Source organism: Ailuropoda melanoleuca, chromosome 16 (assembly GCF_002007445.2).
Source record: "Ailuropoda melanoleuca isolate Jingjing chromosome 16, ASM200744v2, whole genome shotgun sequence".
In the NCBI taxonomy this organism is placed as follows: Eukaryota; Metazoa; Chordata; class Mammalia; order Carnivora; family Ursidae; genus Ailuropoda; species Ailuropoda melanoleuca.
Window position 1 is genome coordinate 17,494,294 of NC_048233.1, and position 17,968 is coordinate 17,512,261.

General features: G+C 37.1%; 1 protein-coding gene across 5 annotated transcripts in view; it reads left to right on the forward strand.

Moving 5' to 3' along the window:
* Positions 1–1,858: 1,858 nt before the first annotated feature.
* PLEKHA5 (pleckstrin homology domain containing A5) overlaps positions 1,859–17,968 on the forward strand; it is a 239,568-nt gene continuing 223,458 nt past the window's right edge. For all 5 annotated transcript variants that reach the window (XM_034644717.1, XM_034644712.1, XM_034644715.1 and 2 more), the window contains exon 1: positions 1,859–1,916. The gene's annotated coding sequence lies outside the window, so the exon portion shown is untranslated. The remainder of the gene's footprint in view (positions 1,917–17,968) is intronic.

Sequence of the window (17,968 nt, forward strand, 5' to 3'; positions counted from 1 at the left end):
GATAATGGTATCCACATCTTCTCCCCGCTCCCCGGACAGCTGCCTCCAGTCCTGCGGCTTCCTCCTCCGCCTCCTAGGTGGGACTTGTGGGTAGGTGACTGAGGAGGAGGAGAGGAGTTTGGGGGTACTGCGATCCTCTGTGTGACAGTAAATGGTTCTGGAAACGCTTGGCGCTTTTCCTCCTGCCACCAGAGCAGCAGCCGGAGCCGGAGGAGGCATTCGTAGCTGCAGTTGCTGGCCGGCTGGATTCAAAGTCCCCGGCAGCAGCACCGAGGTTGCATGGACCGCCAGGAGGCGGTGGGTGTGCTCGGGGGTGTCCCGCGTGTGGGCATTTGTGCCCTAATTGGAGAGGGTCGGCGGGGAAGCAGATCTCTCCGGTGCCTTTACTAGCTTGTTTAGAATACTGAGTCTGAGTTGAGCTGGAGAAAGGTTGGTTGTAGCTTCAGTGCTGGTCTGGCTTTCTTTTGTCATTCTTTGTTTACATTCGTGAAACTTGTTTGTCTTTGAAATGTAACATGTGTTCTCTTACTGGCCTGCCTCTATTTCTGGTAATTGGAAAGGCTTGAGAATTGTTTGGGTCGAAGGTGAGGCTGGCTTCAGCAGTCCTTCAGAGCTGCCTTCTGGGATACTTTCTCTCCAACTCTGAGATTCTGTGAGTCTCTTAGAGTTGCCAGGATATTGAACAAGCTTGCCTTTTCTGTTAAATTCTGGAGTTCAGTGAAGTGACTAATTTCCAAATTTGCAAAAAGGTGGAGGAGGAAAGGGAAAGCTGGTGTAGCAAGCATGATGAGGTTACATTTTTAAGGCATTTCTGACTAACACACTGTCATAATTCTTAACTCCCCACTGCAATCTCTGACTTCAGTATACCTTTCAGTGTTTTGCATATATATTTCAATTCTCATGGCCTCTTTGCGTTATGGATAATAAATTTACTTCACAAAAGACAATATGGTATTTAAATTTTTTAGCCTGATCATCTTGTGGAATTATTTCATGCTTTTTTTAGTTATGTGTAATATGAATTTGTATCCTGTTTACCTCCACAGATTCGATAACATTCACACTACAGAAAAATTTTATTCTTTTTTTTATTTATTTCTAAGACACAATCATGATTTTTTTTTTCTGGTTTGGTTTACTTTGCTTTGACTTTGTGGTTTCGTACACCCATCATTGATTTTTATTTCAGAGAGATATCATGGTTAAATCCAAGCCACTTGTCATTTGTAATATGTAGCACATAAAATGATCATCATTTTCTTGAATTGTTTCCAGGTTTATTACTTGAAACTTCACATCTCTTAAAGCGAAGTCTGTAGAAACATAACATGTATTGAGTATGTGATGTCAGAGCTCTTTTCCCCTAATTAAGTACTTAGGAAGTTCTTTCTCATCAGTGACACTTTCTGGATGGATTCATTTATGTAGCTGAAAGGTATGGTCTTAAATAGACACAGTATACCTAAGAAGAAGCAGGTGTTGCCTTTAATGCAGGTGGGTTTTTTGTTTTTTTGGCCAACCATCATGGGTATTTTGCCTAGGATTAGAAGACTACCCTTGCTTTTTTTGGATGCCAGAGAGTAGTTCCTTTTCACTGATCATTAAAGTGTATAATCATGTAAGATGATCTCTACTATTGTTCATTCTTTTCTGGTGGCTTTAAATTTGAATCGCCATTTTCCCAAAAATGATATTTTGTTGACTACGAGTTTTGTTACCAGTCCAACATTTTTTTTTAGAAATTTACTTAATAAATAGTAGCTGACCATGAAAATGAATAGATAATTAAAATGGATTGAAACTTATTTTGCTATCCCACTGAAGTAATACTAATTGTGAAATGTATGCTTTTTAGATTTGCCTACCGGCTGGGAAGAAGCATATACTTTTGAAGGTGCAAGATACTATATAAAGTGAGTTTTTTAATTATGATTTTTTTCCTTGGTAATTTGAATGTTGTAATTTTCAGTTGAATAGTTGATCTCTAGATATAATCATAATTTTTTAAGGTCCATCATATAATATTGACTTTATCCTTAATATAGTCTTGTAATTTTGAGAGGAAGGATGACACTCATAGTTTTCTTATGTTATTTGCCTGGACATTCATGAATTTGGAAATTAGATCATTGCTGGCCACAATTACATTTTTGGTCCTGGGTGATAGAGCATTATAGTATTTTGTCTTTAGCATGTTACCATATTTTTTTTTCTTTTAAAGTAAATTCTGTTCATGTGTATTTTGACTAGAGCTGTTAATAAGAAGCAAAAGTGATGCGAAGCTAGGTTACAGTTGGATGAACAATGACAAGGCTGAAAGTAAAAACAAACAAATAAATAGTAATTATTTCACAAACATCTGTTGGAGCATTGCAATTTACCTTAGTTTATTTAAATATATCTAAGTCTTTAAAATACAAATGTTTTATGGTTGTTTGTGATTGAATAAAAGGCTTTCACTAGAGCTTACAAAGGAGAGATGACCAGTCAGTCCTGACTTTTAATTGTATAGAACATTGAACTAATTTCTATTCCGTGTTCACTTGGTAGTACTTGGAGACAAATACAGTGCTTGAGGTCAACAGTAGGTAGGAAATTTTTTTACCTCCCAAGGCGAAAATAAAAGTGGTTTTATCTTCGTTTTAAATTAGAAACTATTTACTTAAAAGCTTGTTTTAAATTTTTTTTAATTTTAAGGAACTGAAGCTAGAACGAGAATGCTTAAATACAAGATTTGGTTGAGATGTCAATAGTTTATTAATGATAACAGATACCTAGCTAAAGTCACCTTTATTTCATTGGGCCCAATAAGGTATTTTACTAAGTGATATTTTTAAGATCACACCATAATTCCATTAAATTATAATTATGTGTATGGTTTCAAAATTTTTCAGAATGATACTTATGTAAAATGTCAAGGGATATTTATAGTTATTAGGAATGATTGCATTTGGATATAGAAATAGAGACGGCAGAAGTAAGATCCAGGCATGGAGGATTTCTTGATGTGGTTCTTCTCTGGATATTTTTCAGTTATATCTTTTATTTGGAGATTGTGCTGTACAGTATTAGGTGGCCTAAAAAATAAAGGCATAAGTAAAGTGCAGAGTCACCAAGTATTTTCCTAGTGGCTATTTTCATCCTGTATTAAAGTGAGTCTGTATTGCCATGAAAAGGGATGCTTTTTTTTTTTTTGAGTGTAGTATTGATATTTCTGAAGAAAGTTTTTTTCAGTAGAGTTTTATTTTTATCCAGTATAGTTTTACTTTACATTAAGCCTAGTTAATCTTAAAAGAATAAGAGTAACACTATAATTCTCAGTAATATTTTAATTCCTGTGAATGTGTATATTCTTAGATGAGCATTTATTCAATAGTACAAAATGTTATTCTGTGTGGGCTGAAAATGTTTTATTTCAGAACTGAGCTGTTAGAAAGATTGAATTTTCTTTTGTTCTACTAGCCATTTTGATTAGATTTTCTTTGATGTTGACTTAAACAAATTAAAATCTTCTTTGAGTGTCATGCCAAAGTAAGTTCCTCAGGAAAATGAGGACAATATTAAGAAGGCTATAATAATTTTACTTTAATTCTGATGACATTTTTAAATTACTGGGTTTTAATCATGTGATATTAGGCACCAATAATTGTGTCTGAAAGTAGTAGTAATTTATATTATGAAAGTAATTTGTTCTGAAATTAAGCATGTTATAGAAATATATCACTTATTAAACTTCTTTGAAGTTAAAATGATCACTGACAAATACATGATTTGCTGAATGTTAGGTGCTACTACTTTTTTTTTGTGGATGTATCAGACTAATTTATTTTAAGGTTAGTTAAGTCGCTAATGTAGGCCGTAATTTCCTAGAAATTTTTCGCTAACTTGTACATGAACAGTTAGAGATGCTTTATCATTCTCATATAATAGGGACACTTTCAACTTAAAACGTTGCAATTTACCAAGTGTTTTCACATATATTATCATGTCTGAATCTCATTTTAGTCATGGAAGTAGTCAGAAGAATTACTATTTCCATTGTCACACCACATAATAAGACAACAGAAACATGTCTTTGGAACTTATAGGCTGCAAAGACAGCAAGATGAGAAACAGCAGGAACATGAACTATATTTAGAGTGTTCAGAGAAGAAAAGGATAGGAGTCTGAAGTAGGATGTGATTAATGTTGGTGGATGTGTTTCTCATTGTTGGTTCTTTCTTAGATGAAGAAAGGAGGTTATTGATCAAATTATAAGAAAGGATGTGATATAGTGAACAGGATGGGTTTTGTTCTCATGGGAAGAGGGCAGATAGTAAGATCAATAAAAGACCCTCCTCCTGTTGTCCCTCCTGCTATTCCTAATCTGGTGTTCCTGGGAGCTTCCCTTGGCAAGAAGAAAGACCTAAAGAACTTGAGTTTCTACTTTTGTTCCCAAAGGTACATTTAACTCTCAGATTATTTCTCTTCTGAACAAATGTTGGTGGTTGTTCAAAATGGCACACTACCAAAAAGAATTTATTTTTGGATAATACTTTAGTAATGACCATTGCATCTGTGGGGGTGAGGGTGGTAAGGTAAAAGAGGATTGGAGTGGGGGTAAGTCATAACAGCTGGGTTGTATCTTGACTTTCTTAAAGACCATGGAGCTCAGTCTTCATGCCTTTAAATTAGGCTGGCTGGAAATGGCAACTTCTGAATTCCATCCCATTTTTAAATTTCTCTGGATTTTATAATATTTTGAGAATTTGTAATAGTCTGCAAAATTATGAACTCAAGAGCCAAGAAGACATGATGTGGGAAATATGGAAAGCTCCTTAGGTTTCTTATCATGCCAACTATTTTAAACTTTGTAGATAACCACAGATGAGTGTGAAGTGTGTAGTGCCAGAGTTGTGTGTGCTTGCTTTCTGTTGCTTCATTTTGTGCTTTGTAACATACGTAACATACCTTCCCCGGAGAGCTGCATTAAAAGAGTTAATAGTGCTAATGTCAGCAAAGGACCTGATCAGAGTTAAGAATTGTATAGATTTGAATTGGATAATCAGTTTACTTTATGTAATTTTTGAAATTGTTTCTTTAATAAAAGTTTACAGTTAGGTAAAAGAATATATAATATGGAGAATGTATTTTACTTTAAATCAATTTGTCCAAAAAAATGTTAATATTTGGAAATTATTTATCATAAAGATAAATAATTTTTTTCTGAGTATTTTTTCTGTATACCTTAAGCTAGCCAGCTTAGAAATTATCACGTGTATGTATAAAAACACATATATACAGTGTTTCAATTTGATTATTGGGTTTCCATATTGCTTTTGGGTTTCCATATTGCTTTTTAACAGTTAATTCATGTTATTTATCTTTAGGAAGAATGCAGAAAATTATCAGTGAATTTTATAATTTATGAAGTATAGCTTTAAATATCCAAATAACTTAGCTTATGAAGTACAGACGATAATCTTAATATATGAAAGTTATAAAGCTTTCTGCTTACTCCTTGAAATTACTGCTTAATGACTCTGTAATGACAGGTCATGGTAGCTTAAAATGGATGTGTCATTGACTATTCCTTTGTGCTTCAAAGCTTTAAGATGGTTAACTTAAAGTGCCAAGTAAATCTTAAAACAATGCTCTCTGAACAGTGCGAAATTTTGTTCTGATTATTTAAAGGTCATTGTCTTATGCCGCAGAATTGGGAATCAAAAAAAGTCTTTGCAGGGTAATAAAGTAGTATGTAAATTTTGTCAGGTTATATTTTCATATTGCTTTTTTTCTTGGCTTAAAATTTTAAGTTCTGAAAATTGAACTTTTTCTTAGATATGCAAATAGAGCAGTGTTTGATTTTTGACTAATGAAGTTTCATTTTAGTATCTGCGATAGCTGGATCTAATGTGTGCTTGGAATTTCAAACCAACCTGCAGGGAAGGGAATTCTAGTTTGACATAGCCATTTAAGGTTGCAAGTGAGAAAAAAAAATGTGTTTCTTCATAGATTATCCTAGTTTGAACTATGAGCAGAGATAGGGAATGTAACATAACTGCCACCAAGAATCTTAGAATATATTACTATATATTTGATATTTAAAATTGTTGGGTACATTAATACTGTAATATTATAATTGAGTATAGCAATATAATGCTTCAGAACAATTCATGGATGTTATATTTCTTTTTTATATTCGTAACAGTTTTAGACTATAATATGTGATTCTTATGTGTGTGAAGCAGTTTATGCTAATTCATTAGGTACAACACAACTATGAACTATGGTTTCAACCTTCAAGGAGAATGTAATATAGGAAAAAACAGGCAGTTTGTTAATAGAGGGAGATGGTGGGGGAAACATGGACTTATTTAGTACTAGGTCCTTTAGCATGGCTTTAGAAGAATTTAATCTTCACAGTGGCCTTTTATTGTTCTCTTTTTCCTTTTTCCTTTTTTTTTTTTCAGATGATGAAACTGAAGCTTAAAGAGGTTAAGGGCCTATTTTAGGTCATATAGCCTCACTACTGGTCACTAGCATTCAAATTAAGATTTCTGCGCTAAAGCCCCTCTATACCTAAAAATACTGGGCAGTAAAAAGAGGCCCTCTAATATGTATTTTTCCATAAGTGGGTTGTCTGGGACTACAGGTATCATTTCATAGAAGCAAGTATGGTGCTTAGATTAGTAGGCCAACCTACAAATAAAAGGTTGTTTAACCCCCTAAAAATCTTGTGACTAGTATTATATTAACAGGGTCTTAGAATTTGGTCATTCATTTACAATTTCTCAGGAGTACTTAGTAAATGATGGGCACTGTTCCAGGTGCTTGCAATACAATGGGGAGACTCTGCCTTCCTGGAGTCTATCTATACTCTAGTAGTAGAAATAGACAAAACAAAAAATGGAACAAACATGTAATTTTAAAATAGTATCTTCTTAAAGGAAAAATAGAGTGTTCTGTGACAGATGAGGAAAGTTTCAATGATGAATTGCATTTAGAGTTTCAAGATTGGGAAGCTGGGACTTCCAATCTTAGTGGATTTTATCGTGGAATTCCTTTGCCTTTTTAGCCCCAGGACCAATGCCAGGACCAGGCCTGCTTAGTGTCTCTTTGTGGTTTCTGTGTGTAGCTTAATGTATAGCATCCAGTCAGTCTCTAAATAAGTGGTGTCAATGATGATGATGATGTTGGCTTCTGGTCTTTGAAGGAGTTAATTGGGACTGAGAGGCTTCCCCACAACTCATTTTGCATTTTGAGAACACTTTTTGGATTTCTTAAATGTTTTTCACTTTAGTGTGGTAGACCTCTTTAGTTTTTCTTATTCTCAAAGCTCTCGTATATGTTTAGGAAGGGGAAAAATGAGGAGTAGAAAAATATAAAATTGGTTAGAAGAGTGAGAGTTGGAGGCCCTGGAGACTAGCCAGATATAAACATCCCTGTATAGCCACCTTTATCTGTCTAGGAAAATTCATCCATTTGTTGAAGAATGCACCTCTCCTGTGACCTTTTTACTTTTCCATAAGAGGTGTAAGTTGGGGTTAAATGTGACAAGTTACATGTATATATGGGTATGTGTTAATTGGAGTTAATAGTGTAAAAAAAATAATCTTAGTTGTCTGTCAGATGGTGTCATAAGAAAGCCCAGGAGGAAGAGGCAAATTAAACCAGGCGGTCTGGGAAAGAATTGAAGGAAGATGTGGGAGTTGAGCTAGACTTAAAGGTGTAGATGGAATTCTGATGGGTTGATATAAATGACTGGTAGGATAAATTCATGGAGGTGGGAACGTGTATAATGTGTGTGATGACTAGTGAGAACTACCGTGCTGGTGAGTGACGTTAACATAGAAAATGCTAGGATACTGTTTGGAGCTATATTGTGTCTGGCCTTCAAATGTCAGGCTGAGATTCTTATTTTCTAGCTTGCCATGGCAGATTTTTTTTGGTATAGCATTAATAGTGTAAAGTGAAGGGTTTAAGGAGATTTTAACATATGCAGGATGGATTAGAAAGGGCACACCTGGAATGAAGGAGACCAGTTCTGGATCTTTTGCTATAATAATCTGAGAGTTAGTTGCCTGTACCACGTTGGTAGTAGCAGGAACGGAAAGGAAGGAGGCCATTGATCAATGATATTAAAGAGGAGTTAACAGGCTTTAGGAGTCTTGCTAAGCTAGGAGGTTGACAGAGAAAGAGGTCAAAAGCTACTCAAAGCCTTTGTGTCTAAGAGGCTATAAGAGTGATTGGTACCCTTGACCAGAATAAGGGAGTGGGTGGGGGGCAGGGAGAAGCTCTAGGTGGAAGTGTTGATCATGAGTTGGTCTTTGAGCTGGTTGAGAGGCCGTAGCATTCTAGGTGGCTAAAATCGGCCTTTCCAAAGGACTCCCAACAATATCTTCTGTTTCTCCTTCCCAAACAAGAAACACAACTCACTCTCCCCAAAAAATCCTATCTCAGCTACCTAGTTGACTAGACTATATACGTATATACACGCAGGCCAGAAATGTTGTATTGATCCATACAATTATTCATTCAACAAATACTTATAGGGTATTTTCTGTGTGCCAGGTGCTGTAGGCTTTGAAAGACAGACATGGACCTTGCTCTTAAGGAGCATACCGTTATTTTGTGGGAGAGACCATAATAAAATAATCACAAGTACATTATCGTAGACTGTGATAAACTCTGTGAAGTATGCATCATGCTTTGACCAGATATATTGAGTGGACTTGGCCCAATATGAGAGTTACTGGAAGAGGACTTTCTCGCAAACATGAGGAATAAGCCTGCCTCTGAAAGTTCAGTAGTGAAATTCCCAGAGTGGATCAGAACAAAGCAGTACAAAATCATCCGAAAAATGAAGAATAAATAGCATCTTGGGCTTGAGACTGGACCATAACCTGAGTGAAAGTTTTGCTATATCTGAAGACTTGGGGTGGGATTGGTGTGGTTTGGAAGTTGAGTAAAAGGAGAAAAACTGCAGGAGGAAGTTACCCTCCAGTAAATAATAGAAAGCAGGGCCTCACCAACTGGTTTTGATGATTATTTTGGATCCCAGTGTCCAGGTCTTCCAATCACTTGTTCACGGATATATTCTTTCTTCCGATTCTCTTTGACAGGTTTTGAACTTCTAAATGTGCCTTAGTGATTAAGATATCTCACTCAAAATATAGACCAGAAAACTATCCTTCTGTGGAATGGGATGGGGTGGGGGGCAGAACATCAAAGTAAGCCTTAGTAAATAAGTACTTTTTATAGTATGTAATAATATGCAAACGCTGTAAGAAAAATAGAGCTGGGTATGGTGTATCAGGAGAGGAATGATGAGGAATAAGTGTGGGAAGAAAGGAGTTCAAATCAGAGAAGTTAAGAGGGTGTACTGTTTGGGGATCTCATTGGTTGGTGTAATTGGCTGTTACTTAGGGAAATAGAGTGCCACTGCAGATCTGAGCAGAGGAGGCACATGAATCCACTTCACCCTTTGAAAGGGTCACTCTGACTACTGTGTTATGAGGAGATTTTGGAGAGCTAACAGAGCCCTTCCAGAGTAAGTTCTGGTCCCTGTCAGTTTCTCTCCTTATATTTTTCCTTCTTAACTTTTAGCAAGATTATGATTAGATATTGAATTATATAATTACCACGTTTCTTTTAAGCTGCCAGTGATTACCAGTTACCATTGATTTAATAGCAGCTTTTCAGGGGGAAAAGAGAACGCCATGACCATATTAAATAAACGTCTCCATCCTTATTTCAGAAAGAGTATATTTAAAAAGTACGTGTTAGAATCAAGGCTATGCTTATTTAATACCTGTTTGCTCACACGCTGTATGGTAGGTAAGCTTCATGAAAAGCAGTCTTCTTCATTGCTATATTTTTAGTCCCTTGGCCTAAGCTTTTCTCATATTAGTTCCTCAATAAATATTTCTTGATTGAACTTTGATGATGACAGTCAATTCCATGTTATTCAGAAACCTTGTAATTTGCCTCCTTGTGAAATTTAGATATTTTCTCTATGTGACATTTATCCCAATATGAATTAGTAAATCTTCTGTGAGTTTGGTTTATGTGATTCTTTGTGAAACAGAAAGGATCTCCTTAGAGGCCTGATTGTAGACCTGATCCATGACAAAGCCAAAGTAATGTAAGGACCTGAGATGCCTCTTGGAAGGCAGCTGAAATCTAGATCTTGCCATTGGCCATGGCATTTCCATTTAGAAACTTTTCACAGTTCAGGCCAATGTGACTTCTAGAGAACAAAGGAGATCTTGATGTCCATACTGTTATACTAATATGAGTAAAATGAATGTAGATCAAATCTTTGATATACAGACATCAGTGGATCCCATAGAAGCCTGAGAGACCTAGAAAGTAGTCCTTATGAGGTACAGATGATAGAAGCTTTAGAGCCAGTTGAAGAACTCCTTGGCCACTAAGGAGTAGCCTCTCAGCTATTTGGGAATTATTCTCTGAAGTGGCCAGTAACTTCAGAAGCACCCAACTCTTTGAAGTCATAATAATTTTTATGTTTCCCACATCCGGCACATAATAGACAATTAGATGTTTGAAATGAAGACCTATTATAGATTGTAAAAAAAAAAAAAAAAAAAGCAGGTCTTTACCCAAACCTGGACATTTCAGGGCATTTTCCTGCTTCTCACTTGTCATCCAGTCAGGATTCTTATTGTTGCAAATGTCAGTGAGCCAAAGCCAATAGTATAAGCAAAAGCAAACTATTTTCCACATTAATTCCAGGAGTGATACTAATGAATTCTTTAAAGCTCTTACCATTTTTCACTTTAGAAAGCTTCCTACCATTGACCAGAAAAGTTATGCCTCAACCCCAAACTATACCCTTTTAGTTTTTGGTGTTTTTTTTTTAAGATTTTATTTATTTTTTTGACAGAGCAAGAGAGCACAAGCAGGGGGAGGGGGAGAGGGAGGGGGAGAAGCAGGCTTCCCACCGAGCAGGTAGCCCGATGTGGGGCTCGATCCTAGGACCCTGAGATCATGACCTCAGCTGAAGGCAGTGCTTAACCGACTGAGCCACCCAGGCGCCCCAAATACCCTTTTAGTTTTTTAACCCAAAGGTAAGGTTTCTTCTCTATTCCCAAATATTAAAAAAAAATCTTGGGCAGGACTTTGACCACCTTAAATCACCTGCCCATTGCTGGAGCAAAGACTGGCCCTCTGGTCTTCAGTAATTTTCTGTCCTTGGCTGCAGCCAAAATTACTATTGGCAAGCCTTCCAGAAACCATGTGATTAGAGAGAAAGGGCCAATTCACCATAGGAAAGCAGGGTGTGAAAGACTACAAGATCAGAGGTCTGCTGCTCCTCCCTTACAAAGAGTGCAGCGTGCCTAGAGCCAGGAAGATGGTGAACCTGAGCATCTGCAGAATTCCAAGAAGTGATAGTATCAGTGATCATCAAGGAAGCTTTGCCCTATCTTTCAGCAGGAGTAATTGGAGAGGTAAGCAGGATGGCTCAGGCCTAGACCTGGGAGAGTGGAGTTGAAGTGTTGAATTCTGAAGAAGAAACAATAAAAACCAAGCTTACCGGTAGGCCATCGTGAGCAAAGGAGATTGAGGAAAAATCACCCAGTCCTGTTGTGCCTAGAGAATTTCTATTAATATTTCAGTATTTTTTGTATGCACATATTTTGGCAGGGGGTCTTACTGCTAATACTGTGTTGAATACTGTTTCCATTAGTTATATTGTGTATGCCCATGTTATGTATTCATTAGAAAATTCTTTATTAACTAAGGTGTTCTGTCGTGTGGACAAAGAATTGTTTAATCACTTCTCTATTTTTGGATGGCTATGTTTTTTCCTACTTTTTGCTGTGAGAAAAATGTTACTAACATTCTTATATGCATGTCTATTTTTCAGACTTGGAGTTACTGGGAAAGGATGTGACCTTTTTAAAAGGTTCAGTACCTTAAAATTTTGCCAAGTTGCTCTCTAGAAGATTTGTACACATTTTTGTTCTCTCCTCCAGTATATGAGAGTGTATGAAAGTGCCCCCATTTCTGCATTACCTGCAGTTAGCATTCTTGTTTGGACAGATGAAATTTGAAGGTAACTGATAGAGAATCTACATGGATTGTTGTTAGTGATGCAGATGGTTTAGAACAGGGATTAGTTTTCTAGTTATCTTTTGCTACATAACCAACTACCCCAAATCTTAGCAGCTTAAAACAACGATTTATAGTTTCCTCCCCTTTGTTTGGGTTGATGGGGCTTAGCTATACCGTTCTTCTGTTCTTTGTGGTGTAACTGAGATCACACATGTAGACACATTCAGCTGTAATTAGGTTGTGGCTGGAATATTCAGTGTCTCTTTCCTCATGGCCTCTCATCACTTAGTGGTTTATCTAAAGTTTCTTTATAACATGGCAGCTGGCTTTTGTTTTGTTTTATTTTATTTTATTTTATTTTATTTTATTTTATTTTATTTTATTATTTTTTTGAGAGAGAGCAAGAGCGCGTGAGTGTGTGCATGAGCTGGGGGGAGGGACAGAGGGAGAGAGAGCTTGCTCATCACGAAGCCTGTTTTAGGGCTTGATCGCACAACCCTGAGATCATGACCCGAGCCAAAATCAAGAGTCGGACCCTTAACCGTCTAAACCACTGAGGCGCCCCATGGCAGCTGGCTTCTAAGGGGGAACATTTCAAGAGGACAAGCCCTAGTGCACAAGCACTTATAAAACCTTTGCTACATCATGCTTGCTCATGTCCTGTTGATCAAAGCAAGTTACAAACCAAGACCAAAATCAAAAGTGGGAGCGGACTGTACAAGCCTGTGAATACCAGTAGGTGTGGTCATTGCAGACCATTGATGTAATAGATTACCAGGGATGGTAAATAACTTAAAACTAGGGTCGCACTCTGATTAGCAGCAGCAGTTTGAAGCCCTGTTTTCAGAAGAATTTGGAGACCAACTCCTGGATCAGTAGGAAGGCATATTGTGCTAAGCTAGTGATGTTTGTAAGGGCTTAGATGAGGAGTTGGGTATACTGGTTGTAATTACCGTCTTTTAATGTCTGTGAATTTATATCATAAAGCTATAAACCTAAAAAAAAGAAAGCAATTCATGAGCTTGCGTGTAAGGCCGAATAGTTTAAAGACATTTGAGTACTTGAGTAAATTAAGTCTTAAGCTTTTGTTCATCCTGGTTTCATATTGACAATACAGTTGGTGTAGTATAAGATATCAGTGATAGGTAGATAAATAGACAGATAGATGTCTCACCTGTGTATGCGTTTGCATGTGTGTTTGTGTGGGGGGATTTTAAGTGCTTGACTGAGTTGTCAACTTGACCTCTGAATGAACTCATGTGATTCGGACAGTAATTCTTAGGGGCAATATTTCCAAGTAGGCACTATAGCAGTCTGCATTCTAAGGGAGACTTAAAGGAAGATGTTATTCCTCTGATACAGTAGGTGCAGAGTCTCCTTTTATACTTTTCCCTCCCACGCCATACTGTACTTCCTTTTCTTTGCATTCATGTGTGGGTATATAAGCAAAATTGAGATTGTACTTAAAAATGAGATTATACTATATGTACTTTTTGTTTAATAAATATCTTAGGTCTTTTCATATTAGTAGGTATAATTCAGCACCGTTTTTTCACTAGCTACAAAACATGCTTTGATTATTTCGCCATACCCCTATTGTTGGACGTTTAGGTTTTTAATTTTTTCTTAATTTCTACAAGTGTGTTGTGGACATACTCCTACATAAACTTTGTGATTATTTGCAAATATTTTTAGAAAATGTTTGTTAAATGTGGAATAGCTGGATTCAGCCATGTGTGTACTTTAGCTTTTGATAGAGTGAAATCCTGCTGTACATCATAAGTAAGGTCTAAATGTTGAAACTATTAAAATGCGTACTTATAAGATTAACGAAAAACCACTGTTTTTCACTAAGTCCGTTTAGTCACAGAAAAAATAGGAAAGTGATAAAAAGTGGCACATTGTGCAAAACTGCAAATGAATCAGAAAGCCCCAGGGGCGCCTGGGTGGCACAGCGGTTAAGCGTCTGCCTTCGGCTCAGGGCGTGATCCCGGCGTTATGGGATTCGAGCCCCACATCAGGCTCCTCCACTAGGAGCCTGCTTCTTCCTCTCCCACTCCCCCTGCTTGTGTTCCCTGTCAAATAAATAAATAAAATCTTAAAAAAAAAAAAAAAAAAGAAAGCCCCAGGTACCAGTGCATCCCATTCCTGCAAGCCTTTGGGAATTGGAGTTGGGCCGTCTACTGGAGCCATTTGATAGTCACATCCAGGTGAATGGCTTTACTCTTCGTGGTTTACAGTTAGTCCACCTGTCTTTCAGAAAATCTTTACCATTTTATCCTCACACCAGGCAGTGTATGGGATTATCCTCTCTCTTATTCTTGCCAGGATTTGGTATTACCAGACTTAATGTTTTAGCTAATCTAATGGACAAAAATGGTATCTTATTTGAATTTTATGTTCTTGGTTTTGGCTATGCTTGGCATCTTTTCCTCTCTTTGTTGCCAGTTTGAGTGTCTTCTGTAAATTGCCTCTTCCATGTATTTTTTCTGTTTTTCTGTTCTGTCGTATTTATTTATATTTTTGATGTCTGAGCCAGTTAGTAGTAGAGATCTCCAAAGTATTTTGGTTGTGTACTCCTACAGGTAAAAAGTTCTTGGTTATATACCCCCATTGTGTATTTATAAATTATATATGTATTGCTGTCACTTCGTGCCTTACATATTAGTAAAGCTTATTTTTTCTTCCCATAATTTAAAAATTAATGTACATAGAGGTGCTAAATATTGTTTCCCACAACCCAGTGGAAGTCTAGTGTGCATCCACCTAGAAAACCATGAGTTCAGAGCACAATATGAGTTTGTCCCTTTATCAACCAGTTAGAGTTACCAAGAGGAATGTTCATCTTTCTGTGACCACAGTGTGTATGTAATTTGTAAGTCTATGGGCACAGAGTACTCTAGTGAAATAGAAGGTAGCCATGGGCCAGACCTTGGCTCTATTACTTCTATTAGCCATATTTGAGAAAATTTCTTAATCCTGTTTTATACCAGTTTCTTCTTGTCTTACCTGTTAATATAGGCTTGTGAATTTATGAGGTAATTTATGTAAATAAACTTTGAAAAACTGTAAAACATTGTATAGGTATGAAATACATGGGTATATATTTTTAAAATTTTAATTCACACGGGTATTTGTTTTGCGAGTTCATGACATTGGGTAAAAAGAGAATACGTTTCAGTGTTACTTATGCTGGGAAAGAACTTAAGATGCATGACTTACTAATAGTGGTTGAGAAACATCATTTTAAGTCTTCATCCCATGTAGATTTTAAACCTCTTGAAGGTGGAACTTACCAACACTTAATATTATGTGTAATAAAAAGTGTTAGTGATGGTATAGTGTACATTTAATAATATACGTATTTGGTTTTTAAAATGTTGTTTTGTACTTAAGAAAGCCCTGTGATTTAGAAATTAGAAATCAGTTTATTTGTGAAATGCCTGGTGGCACTAAGAAAAGGCTTTCTTTGAAGAGTAAAGTAGCTATTGTCCAGGGCTACAGAGAAAAAAAAGGCAGGACCTAGCTTGAATATATTCTCCAGGGTGATGAAAAATTTAAGACATTGTAACATTAGGGACTCTCATATAGGCAAGTAGAACTGAGTTAAAAGGAGAGAATGCTAAAGGCAGTATATAATATAGTATGCCCAGGAGTGGCCATGAAAAGGGAATTTTGAATATAGATGTTGCTGTTTTTAAAAAATATATTTTATGAATTTTTTTTAAAAAAAGAATTTAGCTGTAGAATAAATGATCCGTAGAAAAGTGCAGATGAAGGATGCAGAAGTAAAAGAATTAAAACTCTTGTCATTAATAAAAAGGAATAAAAAAAATTGGGACCACACCTGTGTAAATGTTAGGTTTAAAATATTTAAAATGTATTAATACTCACGCTTTGCAAAGGTGCTGGAAAACAGGCTCTCTCAGGCACGCACTGCTGGCTGGCACAGGCCAAGCCCATGACCAGGAGTGGCTGGAGTAGGCTGGGACTAACAACTGTGGGCGGTGAGCCAAGCGAGGTCACATTTCCTCCTGAACACTTTCCTCTCCCTCTCTCTCACTTGATTCTCAGAACAACCCCACAGGGTAGAAAGCAGGACAGGCCTGGTCCAGTTCAAGTCACTAAACCTTTTATGCTTACCCAGATGAAATGGGGGGGGCAGATAGAATGTATACTTATTATATCTATTTTCTAAAACTTAGTTACTTAAAACTCTTGGAGGAGGTAAGAGACAGTAGGCAAACAAAATATGAAATCCTTACTGAACTTGGAAAAATAGGTAAGTTTTGCAGAAACTATTCATACTGAGAAATTTCTATATTTCAGAAAAGAATGATAAAAGGACAAAGAAATCAACTACTTGTTTCTTCCTTTTACAGAGGACTCCCAGGTCATTTTGAATATTTACCTAATAATCCAGATTTTTACAATATGAAGTCAGCCCCACTATCCTAATATGAATGATTTTCAGCTCAGCTGCTATTCCTTTCTCAGTGGAGCTGCAAAATAAACTCTAAATTGAAAACAAGCAGTAGTATTGGTCAGAGAAGTAAAATCCTTTGATGGAGTTCTGAATCCTTTCTGTATATAACTGTTCCTGCCTGGTCTGCTTTTAAAGCCTCATTGCAGAAAACCCCAAAATTAAAATATTTCACAATTTTTGGCTTCAATTCCTCAAAAACATGAAAAGAGAGATGTAATCGATTATCTGAGTTGAATAGTTAAGTTTAATTAATCTTGTGTATCAGTTATTGCTGTATAACAAACCATCTAAAAATTCAGTGGCTTAAAACAATAACTATTATTTTTGCACATATCCCTCTGTTGGCTGGGCAATTCATCTAGCTTCTGTTGGGTTTACTCTTGTCTAAGATTAGCTGTGGGTCAGGTAGGAAATTTTGCTGATTTTGGCTGGTCTGGGATGGCCTTAATCATGGATGGTGGGAATGACTGGGCTGTCTTTCACATGATCTCTCATCCAGTAGGCTTGCCGAGGCTTGCCTTTGTGGTGAAGATGAGTTCCCAGTGAGCGAGCAGAGCGTTCCAGGTTTCTTGAGGCCTGGGCTCAGAACTGGGACATGTCGCTTCCACTGCTTTCTGTTGGCCAAAGAAAGTCACAAAGCCAAGCTCAGATTCAAGGAGTGGGGAAACAAGATTCCCTTTTTATTTTTTTTTTTTAAGATTTTTATTTATTTGAGAGAGAGAGAGACAGAGCAGGAGAGAGAGGGAGAGAAAATCGGAAGCGGACTCCGCACTGAATGCAGAGCCTGACACAGCAGGAGGGGTGGGGTGGTACTCGATCCCCAGATCCTGAGATCGTGACTTGAGTGGAAACCAAACGCTGGACGCTTAACAGACTGAGCTACCCAGGTGCCCCTGGACTCCCATCTTTTGAGGGAAGAATTAGAAACTCGCATAACTAGGGTTGTGGATATGGAGGTGGGTGGGGGTGGGAGGTGGAGAATTAGAGCATTTTTGTAATTCATATAGCACATGTGCCAGAAAAATTATTGAACCTAGCTGAAGTTTATGGTTCCTCAGTCTTAAATAAGGAATTACACTTGTTCATGGTCACACTGCTGATCATGTACTCCTGTGAGTATATAGAAAATTACATGTGTGTGTGAGATTCTCTTCTTTATTCAGTCTGTTAGTTCCTAGCTCCTGTAGAGTAATTTATTTTTTTCTTTTGATGATGTGTTTAGTTGGTTTGGTAATCTCATTGGGGCTTGTCTGTTTAAGGTTCAGAATGGGCCCTGGTGCTTCTGTTGTGGGGGCTAGGGGTGAAGAAGATACATAGGTTTCAGTGTGTTTCTGAGAACAGAAAACCTCCCCTATCTTGCCCACACTTAAAACCCATTGACCAGGCACTTGATGTCCCATTACCATGTTTTATTTTCCT